Consider the following 15,280-nt stretch of genomic DNA (forward strand, 5'->3'; position numbering starts at 1 on the left):
AAGTATGTGTCAACATTTTGAGTCATAATTACTGAAAAAAGAAGCCATATTACTAGAATCTCTATAGGAAATTAAAAGCGGGAGATAGCACTACTTGGAGGCCCAGTAACCTTTGCCTTGGTGGCCAAAGACAGAGGATATTTGTCCTATTTTATTATGGGCAGAAATCATAACTAGATTACGTAAACAGCAGGAACGTTCTCAGAAAATGGCAAAGGCAAAAGATGAAAGAAGATGATGGTAATGGCAGCTTTTACATGTGAGACAACTGGCTAAACATCATCCAACCCTTAAAATCTTAGGTTTGAGATCTAAGGTTTTAATTTACTAAATTTTATTTTTAATCTCCTATTCTGACTAATAACAACTAACATTCATACTACCATACTCCCAACTTTAGAATCAATTTAATGGTACTAGATGTTAAAGCAATACATTATAACATTAGAAAAAAAACTCACATATCAAGAGCAAAAGAAATTATAAATTGGATTAAATTATTTTACATATTGATATGTATAATTTTAAAAACTCAATAAATTAATGACAATCCATATTTTGCTATATAATATGATGAGTTGGGCTTCAGAGTGAAGACATTTTATTCAACCATCAATTTTTTTCTCTCTCCTTATATATGTGTGTGTACTTATAAAATAAAGTTATTATAGAATTTTTAAAAACAAACAGCAAAAATTGTTAAAGCTGGTGTGTTTTAGTTATAGCTAGATGGTGATACTTGTTTACTTGCTCTGTGTATAAGTGATAAACATTTTTGAAGGGTCATATGTTTAAGACACAATAGTCATTATATCAATGGAATATAGGTTCATAAATTCCATTTTGGGAGATGGTAAAAATAACAGTGTTTATACCTTCATAGAAGTTAAAAAGTGAAAGCACAGATTGCTAGACAGAACTTCAGTCTATTTATAAGACATTTGTTTTGACATCTGTCAGTTACGACTTTAAAAACATTTTTATAGTCAGGTGACTATCCCATATGTTTGCTTCATCTCTTAAGAGTGTACGATAGGTGTAATATTTTGAAAATATTAAAATGGAGAATTAAATATCCTCCTTAAGGTGTATTTTGTGGCATATTGCCCCAGGTGAGAAGGAGGTGGTTACTGCAAAAAACAAAGCAGTGGGCCAGGCGTGGTGACTCACACCTGTAATCTCAGCACTTTGGGAGGTCAAGGCTGGGGAATTGCTTGAGCTCAGGAGTTTGAGACCAGTCTGGGCAATATGGCAAAACCCTGTCTCTACAAAAAAAATACAAAAATTAGCTGGGCTTAATGATGTATGGCTGTAGTCCCAGCTACTTGGGAGGCTGAGGTATGCAGATCCCTTGAGCCTGAGAGGTGGAGGTTGCAATGAGCAGAGACTGTGCCGCTGCACTCCAGCCTGGGTGACAGAGTAAGACCCTGTCTCAAAAAAAAAAAAATAATAATAAAAATAAAAAATTTAAAAAAATGATGCTTGAGTTTCATGGATTGATAAACCTGAGTTTCTTGGATAATTTTTAGCCTCTTTAGCAATACAATTGGCATGAAAGGCAGGTATTAAAAAGTTATAATGGCTCCTGTTAAGACAGAAAAAGCTGAACCTAGAGTATTAGACCTTGGAATTATATGGAAAAGAATGCTCTATAAGGTAGGAAGAACAGTGACAGAAAGCAGTAGAAGTCAGCTTGCCCGTCTCCAAATGGGCATGTGTGTGTTGGGTTGAGGGTAGAATATACGGAGTAATGGATTGAAACATTGAGATGAGTTTAAGATGACTGAATACCTGGGGCAAGTGTGTGTGTATAGCATACTTCTGTAATGGTGTTAGAGAATTTCAGGCTGCTAGGAAACTTCAGCTTTTTGCCATGTCTAACACGTGGCAAGCAATATTCAGAGGTGCTGTGGAAGACAGGTAAATGATCTGGTTCTCAAGGATTACAAACATGAAATGGATACAAGAATTTGTGTTTATTTCTAGAGATTAGGCACAAAAGAAAGGCAGAATACTGGTATCTGACAAAGAAGATACAGAATTAATTGACTTCAAGACTGGAAGCAAATAGAACTAAGGATTCCAGAGGGAGGCACCAGCACAACCACCTTAAAAAAAGTAAAAACTTGCAACTCAGTGTTCACTAATGGAACAATTCCAACTGCCCATACTGCAGAAGTGACCAGCAAGAGTCTAGGGGACACTACGTGAATTTAAGGTCGTCATCTTTTGTTATCGGACATGCGTTTACAGAGCTTTTATTTCCTCATACACTCATACAACCTTTTGAGATGAAATAGGGAATGAGTGGAAATCTAAAAATCTAGGCATTTTATCCTTAATAGTGTTAATGATGGTCCTAACATTCCACTTAGCTTGACTAAACTTTAGACAGATTTTTTCCTGAGTGTAGATTCTTGACCTCCCTTTTCTTAGAGTATTTACTTCAGAAAACTTGGAATTATAAATTATTTCTCTACCCCTTTAAGATGTAAATATTCTTGCAGCCTCTTGGAGATATGACAACCAGTCATGTCTTTCTCAAGGACCTGGGAGGCATTCTTTGAAATAGAATCATCAATAAAAATAGTGTTGTTGTATCCTAGTCTTTGCAGCAGCACAGAAGCCTAATTTAGATAAGTGCCAATTAGCAAATACAGGTGGCCTAATCACATTGGCCAACCTTCACCCTAAAGTCCTCCAGTACTTTTCCACTAGTTTACCTCTGGGTGCAGCAAACCACCATGGCACGTGTACACCTATATAACAAAACTGTACGTTCTGCATATGTGCCCCAGAACTTAAAGTATAATAATAATAATAAAAACAAAAACTGCCACCTTTTGTTTCAGTTGTCATGTTTAATCTCACTCCCATATTGCGGTAGACTTTAATAAAGTCTTCCTTACTTGTTTAACTCCATCCAGTGCAGTTTTTCTTTGACAGTGAACACCATTTCTCTAAAAGACTATTTGGTAATTAAATCAGGCTAAATTATATTTTGCTAAGTTTTTTTCTTGTGAACAAAGAGAGTGAAGTCTATCAAAAGTGACTGGACCATTTATAGAGAAATATTTTTAAACTTTTTGCACATATAAGTGTAATATGAATAAATATATAACCCACTATGAGTGTGATTGGGACTTTAAGATGCCAGACTAAGTAGATAATGTTAGTTTCTCCCCTATTGACTAGCCTAAAAAAAAAAATCAGGTTTCAACCTCTGATAATGAAGAGAACTGAAGAGGGCTGAGGTAGGCAGAATTTTCAGAATCACCGCAGTGACCCCAACAACCCTTACCCTTGTATAAGTTCTTCCTCTGTGAATATGTAGTGTTATGTGGCAAAAGAGATTTTGCAGATATAATTGTGGTTAGTAACCAGTTGACTTTGAGTTAATTAAAAGGGAGATACATTTGGTTGGTCTAATCTGATCTCATGAACTCTTTAAAGGCAGTTTTCTCTGGCTGGTGACAGAAGGAGAAGCCAGAATGGAAGCACATTTTTTTGGGCTAGCTTTGAAGATGGAGGGGGCCATGTGACAAGGAATTATGTGGCCTCTGGAAGAAGAAAGTGGCCTCTGGCTGACCACCAGTAAGGAACTGGGGTCCTTAGACCTTGAGCAGCAAAGAACTGGATTTTTGGCAGCAACTTGAATGGGCTTGAAAGCAGATTCTTCTACAGAGCTTCCAGAGAAGAGCACAGTCTGGATAACACATTGATTTCAACCTCGTGAGACAGTGAGCAGAGCGCCTAGCTGAGACTGCCTGTACTTCTGACCTATATATCTGTAAACTGGTAAATGGATATTGTTTTAAGTCACTAAATTTGTGATAATTTCTTTTGCAGCAATAGAAAAAGAATATGGGGTCATTGGCAAATCAATAATTTCAACAACCTACTAGAAGAACAAATATGGATAGAAGAATGCTAACTGATGAAATGGGGAGTAATTGATGGCAAAAACATGGAACAGTTTACATCTCATCTGCCAGCACTGAGTTGGACAATAGAATCACTTTAGCTAGTTTTACTTACAAAGGAATTTACTATAGGATATATGTTAGGCTGTAGGCTGACTAGAAGGGCCCAGTATCAAGCTTTAATTCCACCCTAAAATGAGGTATTCAGGAAACTTGTACACTTATACCATGAGATTTTTCCAGTGGAAATTCCTCTGAGTCATTAAAAAAGTTGGGGACTAAACATTGTACCTTTATTTTCATTGTTGCAGTGAAAACAAAGGACTTCATAACTGTGATTGCTAGTTGGGCTGTGTGGTCTCAAGAACTTTATTATTGCCTTTTAAGTCCTGGCAGAATACAGTCAGGTATTTATAATCTGAAAGCTAAAAAAAAAAAAAATCTGAGTCGGGCGCTGTGGCTCACGCCTGTAATCCCAGCACTTTGGGAGGCTGAGGCGGGCAGATCATGAGGTCAGGAGATCAAGACCATCCTGGCTAACACGGTGAAATCCCGTCTCTACTAAAAATACAAAAAAATTTAGCCGGGCATGGTGGCGGGTGCCTGTAGTCCCAGTTACTCGGGAGGCTGAGGCAGGAGAATGGCATGAACCCAGGAGGCGGAGCTTGCGGTGAACCGAGATCGTGCCACTGAACTCCAGCCTGGGCGACAGAGCGAGACTCCGTCTCAAAATAAATAAATAAATAAAACTAAATAAAAATCTGTGGAATATGGAAAGGTGGTAGAAAAAAATTGGAGAGTTACCAAAATGGGTAAGGGGGCAGGAGAATTAAAACAATTTGACAAACCAAAAGACCAAGATATTAAAAAGACAATCAGAATAAGAAGGTTTTTTGGTTGTTGTTGTTCTAGAAATGATTTTTCAATAAAGAAACTCAACAGAGATTTTGAAAGATAAAGCTAATTATCCAGATGTAGAGCAAAAAGAAAAAAAGATGAAAAATATTAAAAGAAAGAAAGAGGGCTAAGCTAAAATGTACAAATTTAGACCATTATGATTTTCAAAAGGCTGAGTGAAGGGAAGGAAATTATGAAAGATGACAACAGAAAAAAAGTCCTAGGATAACTGGGAGAACTATATCTTCAAATATAAAAGGCTTATCAAATGCTGAGCAGTACAAGTGAATAATGATTCATACCTAGATATGTGGCTGAGAAATTTTGAAATGTTGAAAATAAAGAGAAAAACCTAGCCATTTACAAAATGAAAAAAAGATACAAATGGGCAAGAACAAGATAAGAATTAGAGTTTTTATTTGCATCAGGGATCCTAAATGACTTGGAAAAGTTCTAAGGGAAAATGATACTGACACTAGAATTTTATGTCTAGCTATGTTATCAAACAAATGTAAGGACAAAATCAAGTCATTTTCAGAAGTGTAAGATTCGGAAAGCTTATCCCCCATTCATGAATAATGAATAAAGTACAGGGATATATGTGAGAAAAACCAGGAATGTATAATTTTATGTTTAAATGGTTCTTATCATCACCAGCTCTCCTTTTTATATCAGAGCTTTTCCATTCTCTTTATTTAGCAGATTCATTTCTTGGTTGATTTAAATGACTTCTTGAATAATTTTTTGCAGAGAAAGCATGAGTAGTATACTTTTTGTCTTGAATAACCTAAAATGTCTTAAAATTGCTTTCACATATAAATGAAAATTTGGCTGGTTATGCAATACTTGGATTAAAATCTTTCTCCTACAACTGTAAAGATATTGCTATATTTTTGCAAGTGAACCATAATATATAGGGTATAAATCTGACACCGGCCAAATTTTTTAACCTTTATGTATTGGTAGCGTGTTTCTTCCTGGAAGATTTTAAATTCTTCATTTTTAAGACTTCAACCAAGATAATTTCATAAGCTGTCTTTCACTGATTTTTTCTGATATGTCATCAACCGAATGTTTTAGTCTATGATGTTATTGATTATTGCTTTTGTTCTATTGCTGCAGATTCTTTTTAAGGAACCCAAATTATCTGTACTTTGTTCCTATTTTATTTGCTTGTTTTTAGTTAGTCTTGTCTATTATTTTATTCTTCCTCATGTTTTTTCTCAATCTTCTGCACTCTGGGAGAGCTTTTCATGTTTTTCTTCTTTATCCTGATGCATTGAAAATTATGTCATTTGCATATTTATTTTAGAACACTTTAAAAATTATTGTTCTTTTGCTATCTTTGCCTGCCGCTCATGCAGTTTAAAAAAATCTCAGCTGCTTGTTTAACTGCAGATAGTTATTACATAACCTTTTTAACTTTTTTATAGAGGCTTTGTTTTAGCTAATTTTACTAATCATATAAAACAGAGATGTTATTAATTATTAATAACATCTTTTTTAAAAGCACATGCTTTCTCTACCTCTTGAGTGGTATGCCTTTTTGTTATTGTTACAGAATTTTTCCTAGTTGCATTTTTCTTTTTATTCAATTTTAATAGGGTTAATTCCTTCTGAGTTTGGTATTTGCCCCTAAAAGAGGACAGATGGAGTCTTCTTGTTTTGCCTCAGTTTCTACTTGGGATTATTAGAATCCTCTTGTAGCATTTTAGACATGTGGAATTGTTCATAGTTCAGTGATCTGGGAATAGGAAGAAGCTAGGGCTGTGGTCAGTACCACTTGGGGAACTTGTCTCTGTGAGGTTTCTTCTTGTGTTTTATGAAACAATTTTTTCAGTGGCTTTACCGACTGTGGTCCAAGCTCCTTTCTAAATCTGTCGCCCACGGCATCAAAAAGAGGTCTGATGTTAAAGGGCAAAACTCCTTACTAATGACACTAGTATTTTATTTTGTGTGGCTTTCTTGATCTTTAGGTTCTTGAAGTCACCTTGCTGTCCCTGTTGCTACTACATTTCACATAGTCAGTGTTCAAGTCATTGTTTTTTGTAGAGAAGCTCCTTGATTACTAGCACAGTCTCCATCAGGGGTGTCCAATCCTTTGGCTTTCCTGGGCCACAGTTGAAGAGGAAGCATTGTCTTGGGCCACACATGAAATACACTAACACTAATGATAGCTGATGAGCTAAAAATATTGCAATAAAACCTGATGTTTTAAGAAAGTTTATGAATTTGTGTTGGGTCTCATTCAAAGCCCACCTTGGCTGCATGTGGCCCGTAGGCCATGGGTTGGACAAGCTTGGATGGTGCATCTTCCTGGTTCCTCTTGCACAATTCTCTTCAAATAATAAATAATGCAGATCAGTGTTCCGGGTTTTCTTCTATACTTTGCATATAGTTCATCTTTATGTCATAAGGAAGTCAAGTAGGGTCAGATGGTTTGGTTTTAGTTGCCAACTGGATTCTGGGAACCACTTTTTTTTTGTTTTTTGTTTTTTGTTTTTTTTTAAATTGAGACAGGGGTCTCACTCTGTCACCCAGGCTAGAGTGTAGTGGCACCATCTTGGCTCACTGCAACCTCTGACTCTTGGACTCAAGAGATCCTCCCACCATAGCCTCCTGAGTAGCTGGGACCACAGGTCCATATCACCACACCTGGCTAATATTTTGTATTTCTTAGGTGGAGATGGGATTTTGCCATGTTACCCAGGCTAGTCTGGAACTCCTGAGCTCAAATGACCTCCCAACCTTGACCTCCCAAAGTGCTGGGATTACAGGCATGAGCCACTGCACCTGGCTTGGGCACTACATTTTATGAGGGGTTCTTAGAACACTTAAAAGGGCATGCTTTTTAAAAAGGCACACATATGAAAGAATACAATTTTGATCTATGTCATTCAAGAGGGCTTGATGTTTTGGAGACACAGACTTTGGCTCATTATGAAAAGGAACTTTCCAACAATTTCAGCTTTCCAAAAATGAACTGGCTCTCTTACACTGCTTGGAGATTCCTATCACAGAAAACATTTCATGGCATTCTGAATGCCCATATTCAGGGATACTGTGGAAGGTTTTCTTGCCCAGATGGGAAAGTGTCCTATAATATCCTATCTAAAAGACATTTCAGCTTTAAGAGTCTATGATTATTTTGTTTTAAATTATATGACAAAGCTTTAAATGTTGTTTTAAAGCTTAAACTAGTTACCGCTCATTGTTTACTTGCCATAGAAACTGTGTCTAATTTGAGATTTATACAAGTTTCTGTAGTATTCCTGAATCTTTTCGATAAATATAATATATGGCAGTATTGTCTTAGTTATCATACTAAAAGAAAATCAACGTGAACGCATTTTGAGAGTTTTCTAAACATATACACAACTTCCAAAATTCAATGTGTAAGTATCTTATTCGTTGGAGAATCTTTCTTGTGGAACTCATGGGCCTTAATATCACCAGCGTAAATATGTGATATTAGGGTCTATGCAAATAAAAAACAATACTAAATAAAATTGTGTATTTTTTTTGTCTTAATTTTTTAGTCATTATCTTGGAAAATATATCCAGTCTATTTCTTCTCTTTACCATCCAGATGGTGGTTTTTCTGATGTTATACTGGCATTATTCTCGACTGCAAAACAGGAGTGAGTAGCTGGTCTATAGTTAGAATATATTATTAAATATTGCCTTTGTAACAAATGACAGCACCTGCAATTCTCAGAGAACAGCCAAAAGAATATGATTATAAATAGAAAAATATGACATTCCTTAAGCAAAAGGAATGGCAGTGTGTGTATGAGTGGGGTGTGTGTGTGTGTGTGTGTGTGTGTGTGTTCAGAGTCAGCAAGAATACATTGTACTTTGACATGGGAGAAATGTGGTTTTTTTTGAAAAACTAAGTTCAACTTCTAATTTAGATGCTGGTGGGACATATGCAGGTTTATTATATGGGTATATTGCATGACAGTAAGGTTTGGAGTAGAAATAATTCTGTCATCCAGGCAGAGAATGTAGTACTTAATAGGTAGGTTTTCAGCCCTCCCCACTTACTCTGTCTCCTCCCTCTAGTATTCTCCAGTTTCTATTGTTCTCATCTTTAAATATCTATAAGTACCCAATGTTCAGCTTCCACTAATAAGTGAGAACATGTGGTCTTTGGTTTTCTGTTCCTGTGCTAATTTGCTTAGGGTGATGGCCTCAAGGTGCATCCATGTTGCTGCAAAGGATATAATTTGATTCTTTTTCATGTCTGCATGGTATTCCACTGTGTATATATACTACATTTTCTTTGTCCAATCCACCATTGATGGGCACCTAGGTTGATTCCATGTATTTCCTATTGTGAATAGTGCTGCAATGAACATATAACTGTGTGTGTCTTTTTTGTAGAATAATTTATTTTTCTTTGCATATATACCCAGTAATGGGATTGCTGGGTCAAATGGTAGTTTTGTTTTTAGTTCTCTGAGAAGTCTCCTTGGGAGAAATCTTAAAGAGACGTGATGCCCCAGAGCAAATATCCATGTGAATATTATTCCATCTTTTGATTTCCAAAAGTTATTTCCTGAGCTCCAATGATGTGGTTCTACATTTGTCTTTGCAATGTTGGCATAAGTAAGACAGAAAAAAGAAAGAGGACTCAACCGCGCACCTATGCTTATCTCTCAGTAACTCTTTCATTCTAGAATCTCTGGTGCATAGGAGATAGTATGCATCATTTTACCTCTATTTACAGCTACCTGGACAAGAGTGGACCCTATATTTAATGAGAGTTCACAGACTAGTCTGACCTCAGTGGCCTAGCTCATGAAGATGATCTAGGCTTCCTTTGTTAGAAATGGAACTAAGATTTGAGAAGGGTTGTTTTCTTTTCTGGTGGGGAGTGTTGTCATGGGAGTAGAGTAACAAGCAGCATGTGAAGTGCTGCATGGTCACACTAATGAAAAAGCAATAAAGTAAAGCTTTTTGGACTCCTGCTGCCAAAGTCACCAGAGCTACCATGAATGTATAACACTCTCTAGTCCTAATCTCACTGAAGTTTATTTCTATTATAGTCCCTCCTCCCAGATTATTGTGTGATTTCTCAGTTATTTACTACAATTAACCTGCTTGTTTGAACTAGTTTAAGTGAGTCTCTGTTTTTTTGTGATCAAATGAGTAACGAAAATGAGTCTCTGCATTAACTTAATGGTTGCAGAGATGTAAAAGAAAGAATGGGTTTAAGGTATAGAATCAAAATGCCTTAGAAATCCATAAGATATGGATGATAGGGATAAGGAAGAGTCAGAGATGACTCCCAACCCTTGCGAATAGGTAACACAGAAGACAGAACAGGGATTGGAAGAAACATATTGAAGTCCAGGTTAGACATGTTAAGATTGTGGTGCCTGTGGGTTTTTGTTTGTTTGTTTGTTTTTGTTTTTGTTTCTTTTTTGAGACAGGGTCTTGCTCTGTCTCCAGGCTGGAGTGCAGTGGTGTGATCTCGGCTCACTGCAACCTCCGCCTCCCAGGCTCAAGCGATTCCCCTGCCTCAGCTTCTGGCGTAGCTGGGACTACAGGCTCGCACCACCATGACTGGCTAATATTTTTTGTATTTTAGTAGAGACGGGGTTTCAACATGTTGGCCAGGATGGTCTCAATCTCCTGACCTCGTGATCAGTCCGCCTTGGCCTCCCAAAGTGCTGGGATTATAGGCATGAGCCACTGTGCCTAGCCAACTGTGAGATTTTTTTAATGGAGATGCATATTAAAAAGTTGGATATGTAAGTGTGGACTCAGCTTCATGTACTACTCTTTTCTTTTCTAGGAAAGAAGGTTTAGTTGATATAAAAATCTTATATTCAATTAGTTATAATTAAAGATTTTGACAATTGAAGGTTTAACTGGTAAACTGACATACACTGCATCAAACTAATATAACATCATGCTATTAATGAGGTTTCATTCCTTTAAAATAACCTGGTTTTGGAGGCACAAATTTTGAAGAATTAGCCATGAATTTATGATGTCTCTAAGGTAATTTAGGTGTGGAAGTGCACAGCTAGTCTCTCTAAATATCGTCTTTGGTGCTATTGCATTGGAGCACTTATAAACCGGTATCTTTAGTGTATTTTGGCTTTCTTCTCAGTGACACAAGTGATAAAAAGATCTATTAGCTAAATAAACACATAAGGTTGCTTCTTGGTAAATTAAACACATGAATCTAAATAAATATATTTTCCAAAACCCCACTGAAGCTATAGTAAAGGAATATTGTGAAAGATGTGAACCCACAAGTCAAAAATAATCAGAGTGGAGCCAACAGCAACATAATTTTGGAAAATGAAATGATGGATAAGTGGTAGGCATTATAGCAAACTTGTGAAAGCTCTATACTAAACTTATGTTGCAAAAGGTAAGAACCAGTTCAGTTTACTTTGAAGAATTTTAAAAGAGCCAAGGATTTATGTGATTAGCTACCTCTAGCAGTTGGAGGGTCCAGTGGGATGTATTTTATAAAAAGGAAAACTGATTGAAAGCTGCTTAGGAAGGAGTTACATTCCCAGTTCTCCTTTCTCAGTCTGAAAATTTTAGGTAGTTGCCTCCATCCAAGTAAATCAGCAGAGATTTGTTATCTGGAGGAGGTCAAACAAAAGGGCATTGAGGGATATCAAGCATAGTTAGTGATATCTTACCAAAAAAGTGGTATTAAGTTAACATGCATACTGGAGGCTGAATCCCAGCCCCTCCTTATTCTACCCTATAACTAGATTACTGGTTATCAGAAATTTGCCTTCCAAGATGAAAATAGTAAGAGTCTTCTCTAGAGGATCTGATGAAAAATGTAAATATTAATTAGAGGGGCTCCCTGATTCCTTGGTCCGGCCAGATTACCTGCAATGATGTTTACAGTCAGAAAGCCCCACCTGCCCACTCAGTGTTTCAACCTGGGGTTTTTCATCACCCACTCTAAAATATGAGCTGACAATCAAGGCTTAGAAATCTAAGGGTGACCTTTAACATGAAAGATGCAGATCAAACAGCTAAAAGTAAAAAACTATAGGAAGAAACAGAGATTCTGCAAAGAGAAAATCATAAAATTTGAATAATCTTTTTAGAGAAATGTCTATAGAAACAAACGAACAGAATGCTATAATAAAGATATATTAAGATAATAAAAAAGAGATATTAGTAATTTAAGTTATTACAAAGAAAACTCAAGATGATTGTAAGAGCTGAGAAAATTCACCCCCAAATAATCAAACAACAACAGCAAAAAGACAACAAAAACTAATTCACCATCACCACAAAAAACAGAGTAAGAATTCGAGTGAGGAAATATTGGAAGAGAGCACAACAGTTTCACTACCCAATTAACAGAAATTCCAGAAAGAGACCAGATAAAAGAAATAGGAAGAAAATGTTAAAAATAATTTTACAACATTTCCTGGAATTGATTCGAGAGCTCCTCAAGTATAACACATTTGCTGAGTGCAGATGTATAGGCTGGGCATGGAACAGCTCCAAGGAAGCAGTCTGTATGCATAAGTGAAGTCATGCAGTTCACACCTACAGGTGGTGGCTCTGTGTCCTCAGTACCAAAACCAATGGATATGAAATTTCGTAATTCTGGGGAATGAAAGATGATCCTACACTGTGGGGTGTGTGTGTGTGTGTGTGTGAGAGAGAGAGAGAGAGAGAGAGAGACAGAGAAAGGAAGATAGAGAGGGAGAGAATGAGAGAGATGAAAGAAGCGGGAGGGGGAGAGAGAGAGGCGGGAAGGAGAGGGAGGGAGTGAAGAAGGGAAGGGGAGAAAGAGAGAGAAACTAAAGGATCTAGAATCAGAATTGACTTTTACTTCTCATCAACAGCAATGAAACCATGAGACAAAGAGTAATGCCTTCAAAATTCTAAGGTAAAGTAATTTCTAACTTAGAGTTCTATGCCTAGCCAAGTACTATACTTATTACCTAGGTAACAAAATTATCTGTACACCAAACCCTCATGACATGCAGTTTACCTATATAACAAACATGTATATGTACCCTTGAAACTGAAATAAAGGTTTTTAAAAAGCAAAAGCATAATAAAATAAAAGCTTACATGTTTGAAAATGTTTCTTATCTGCATAATGGTAAGTTTGGGGAAGAGGAAATGGGATGTAGAGAAGAGGCGACCATTTTTGTCTCAACAAACACTGATTATTTTAGCTACATTTAAAAAACCAACTTTGATTGAAATAAAAATGAAGAAAAAACTACTGATTACTTTTAAAAACCAAATTTTTATAGAATTTAGTGAGATATTATTTGAAAACCAACAGCATCTGCTTTCAATCATTTCAGGTAATTTTTCACTAAATTGGAACCTAGGCCATCTTGCCTTTTGGCATATTTATGATATGTGTATCATCTGAGTCTGTGTGTATTTGTGTGTTATTTATTCTACAGCTTAAGGGTGAAAAGCTTAAAAATAGATTTCTTGGAAGCATTGGGATCCTATTTGCATTCCACTAGGTGTCAGCATAGTACCGTGAACCTGAATGCTGTTGGGTTAGCAATCATTAAATCATTGCTTGTTCATAAACATGTTTTTATTTATCATTCCAAAAATGATGATGTGGAACTTAGATTTAATAATGTAATCATCTTCTGCATTGCAATCATTATTCTCTACTCAAATGTTCCTTTTTCCTGTACCTATTCAGATTAGTATGAGCTGCTTAAATTAGTTAACCTTTGGTGCTAATCTACATCAAGGGAATAGAAAAAGAAAACAATTGCTGACAGAAATGACAGCAACGAATGTGTTTCCTGCGTCTGAACTTTGGGTTTTCAGTCAGTGTTTTTTTTTTTTTTAGTATGTTAAGAGAGACATTTGACTGACTGGGAAGATCAAAAGTATAACATTTCCACCATCTGTTATCTAGTTTATAAATATGCTTTAAAGGATATGAGCAATAATTGACTAGTTTAGTGCCATGGCGACTGATAAGTGTTCTTGTTAAGAGGACGTGTTGGGTAATTATTGTTAGATATTTTTAACTTACTTATTCCCCCTCTGACTAATCACTGTAGCATCATTGGCTTTGGCTTTGTGTTGACTTGACCTTGACTCATCTCAACATCAGCTATACATATACCTTTATGTATATACGTGGATTTATATATACACACACACATATAAACATCTACAAATACAAGGAGCATGTCTATCCTCTGTTTATTATAATTAGAAAAGTGGCTGAAACATAGGTATGCAATAAATATTTGTTAGACAAATGAATTATTTAAAGACACAATTCGATAATATACATGTGTAAGAGATTTAATTATTGAGACTTGGTCACTTATGGATGCAGATAATTAGGAAATGAGAAAGTCCCTTGGGGTTTCTAATTTAGAAGTCTTGGTGGTGGCATTCACAACTATGTGGGACTCCAGGAAGAGTTGTAAGTTCAGCAGAATAGATAATGAGTTCAGATTCTGCCATTTTGACGCACTGGAGTGGACAGCAAACTGAAGCTGTCTGATAGGCATTGGCTATAAAGCACATACATTTTGTAAAAATATTTGAGCTGGAGATACAATAATTATCATGATGTAGAATGGGTCAGAGAGTAGATAAGTTTACCCAGGCAGGGTTTGTTCAATGAGGAGAGAAAAAGGCCAAGGGCAGAAACCTTGCAGAATAACATTTTAGGAGTATTGTACAATGAAAGGGAATCCTGAAAAACAAGCTGGAAAGGAAAGAATAAATTGTTAAGCATAAAAAGTAGTGAATTTTGGCTGTGTGCAGTGGCTCATTCCTATAATCCCAGCACTTTGGGAGGCTGAGGCAGGCAGATCATGAGGTCAAGACATCGAGACCATCCTGGCCAACATGGTGAAACCCCGTCTCTACTAAAAATAAAAAAATTAGCTGAGCGTGTTGGCACACGCCTGTAGTCCCAGCTACTCGGGAGGCTGAGGCAGGAGAATCACTCGAACCCAGGATGCGGAGGTTGCAGTGAACCGAGATTACGCCACTGCACTCCAGCCTGGCGACACAGCGAGACTCCATCTCAAAAAACAAACAAACAAACAAAAACACACACACACACACACACAAAAACCAAAACTCAAACAACAACAACAACAAAGTAGTGAATTTCAAGAAAAATAGAATGGTTACCAGGGTCAAATGCTGCAAAGTAGTCCAGCTATATAAGCAATAAAAGCCATGTATTTATGAATTAGGAAATTGTTGGTGATTCTGACATGAGCTGGTTCTGTGGAGTTATGAGAAGAGATTACTATTTACAGTATGAGTGAGGATGACATAGGACATGAAAGAGTGAAGATAGTGAATATAGACTGTAGACTCTATTTCGATGGAATATGACTATTCAAAGAAAGAGAATAAAGAACTTGGCAGTTCAAAGTTTGCTAACGCCAGCTGCCTCGAGGTTGAGATTTTATGGAATACTTAATCAGCAGTCTTCA

Source organism: Macaca nemestrina, chromosome 11 (assembly GCF_043159975.1).
Source record: "Macaca nemestrina isolate mMacNem1 chromosome 11, mMacNem.hap1, whole genome shotgun sequence".
Lineage (NCBI taxonomy): Eukaryota > Metazoa > Chordata > Mammalia > Primates > Cercopithecidae > Macaca > Macaca nemestrina.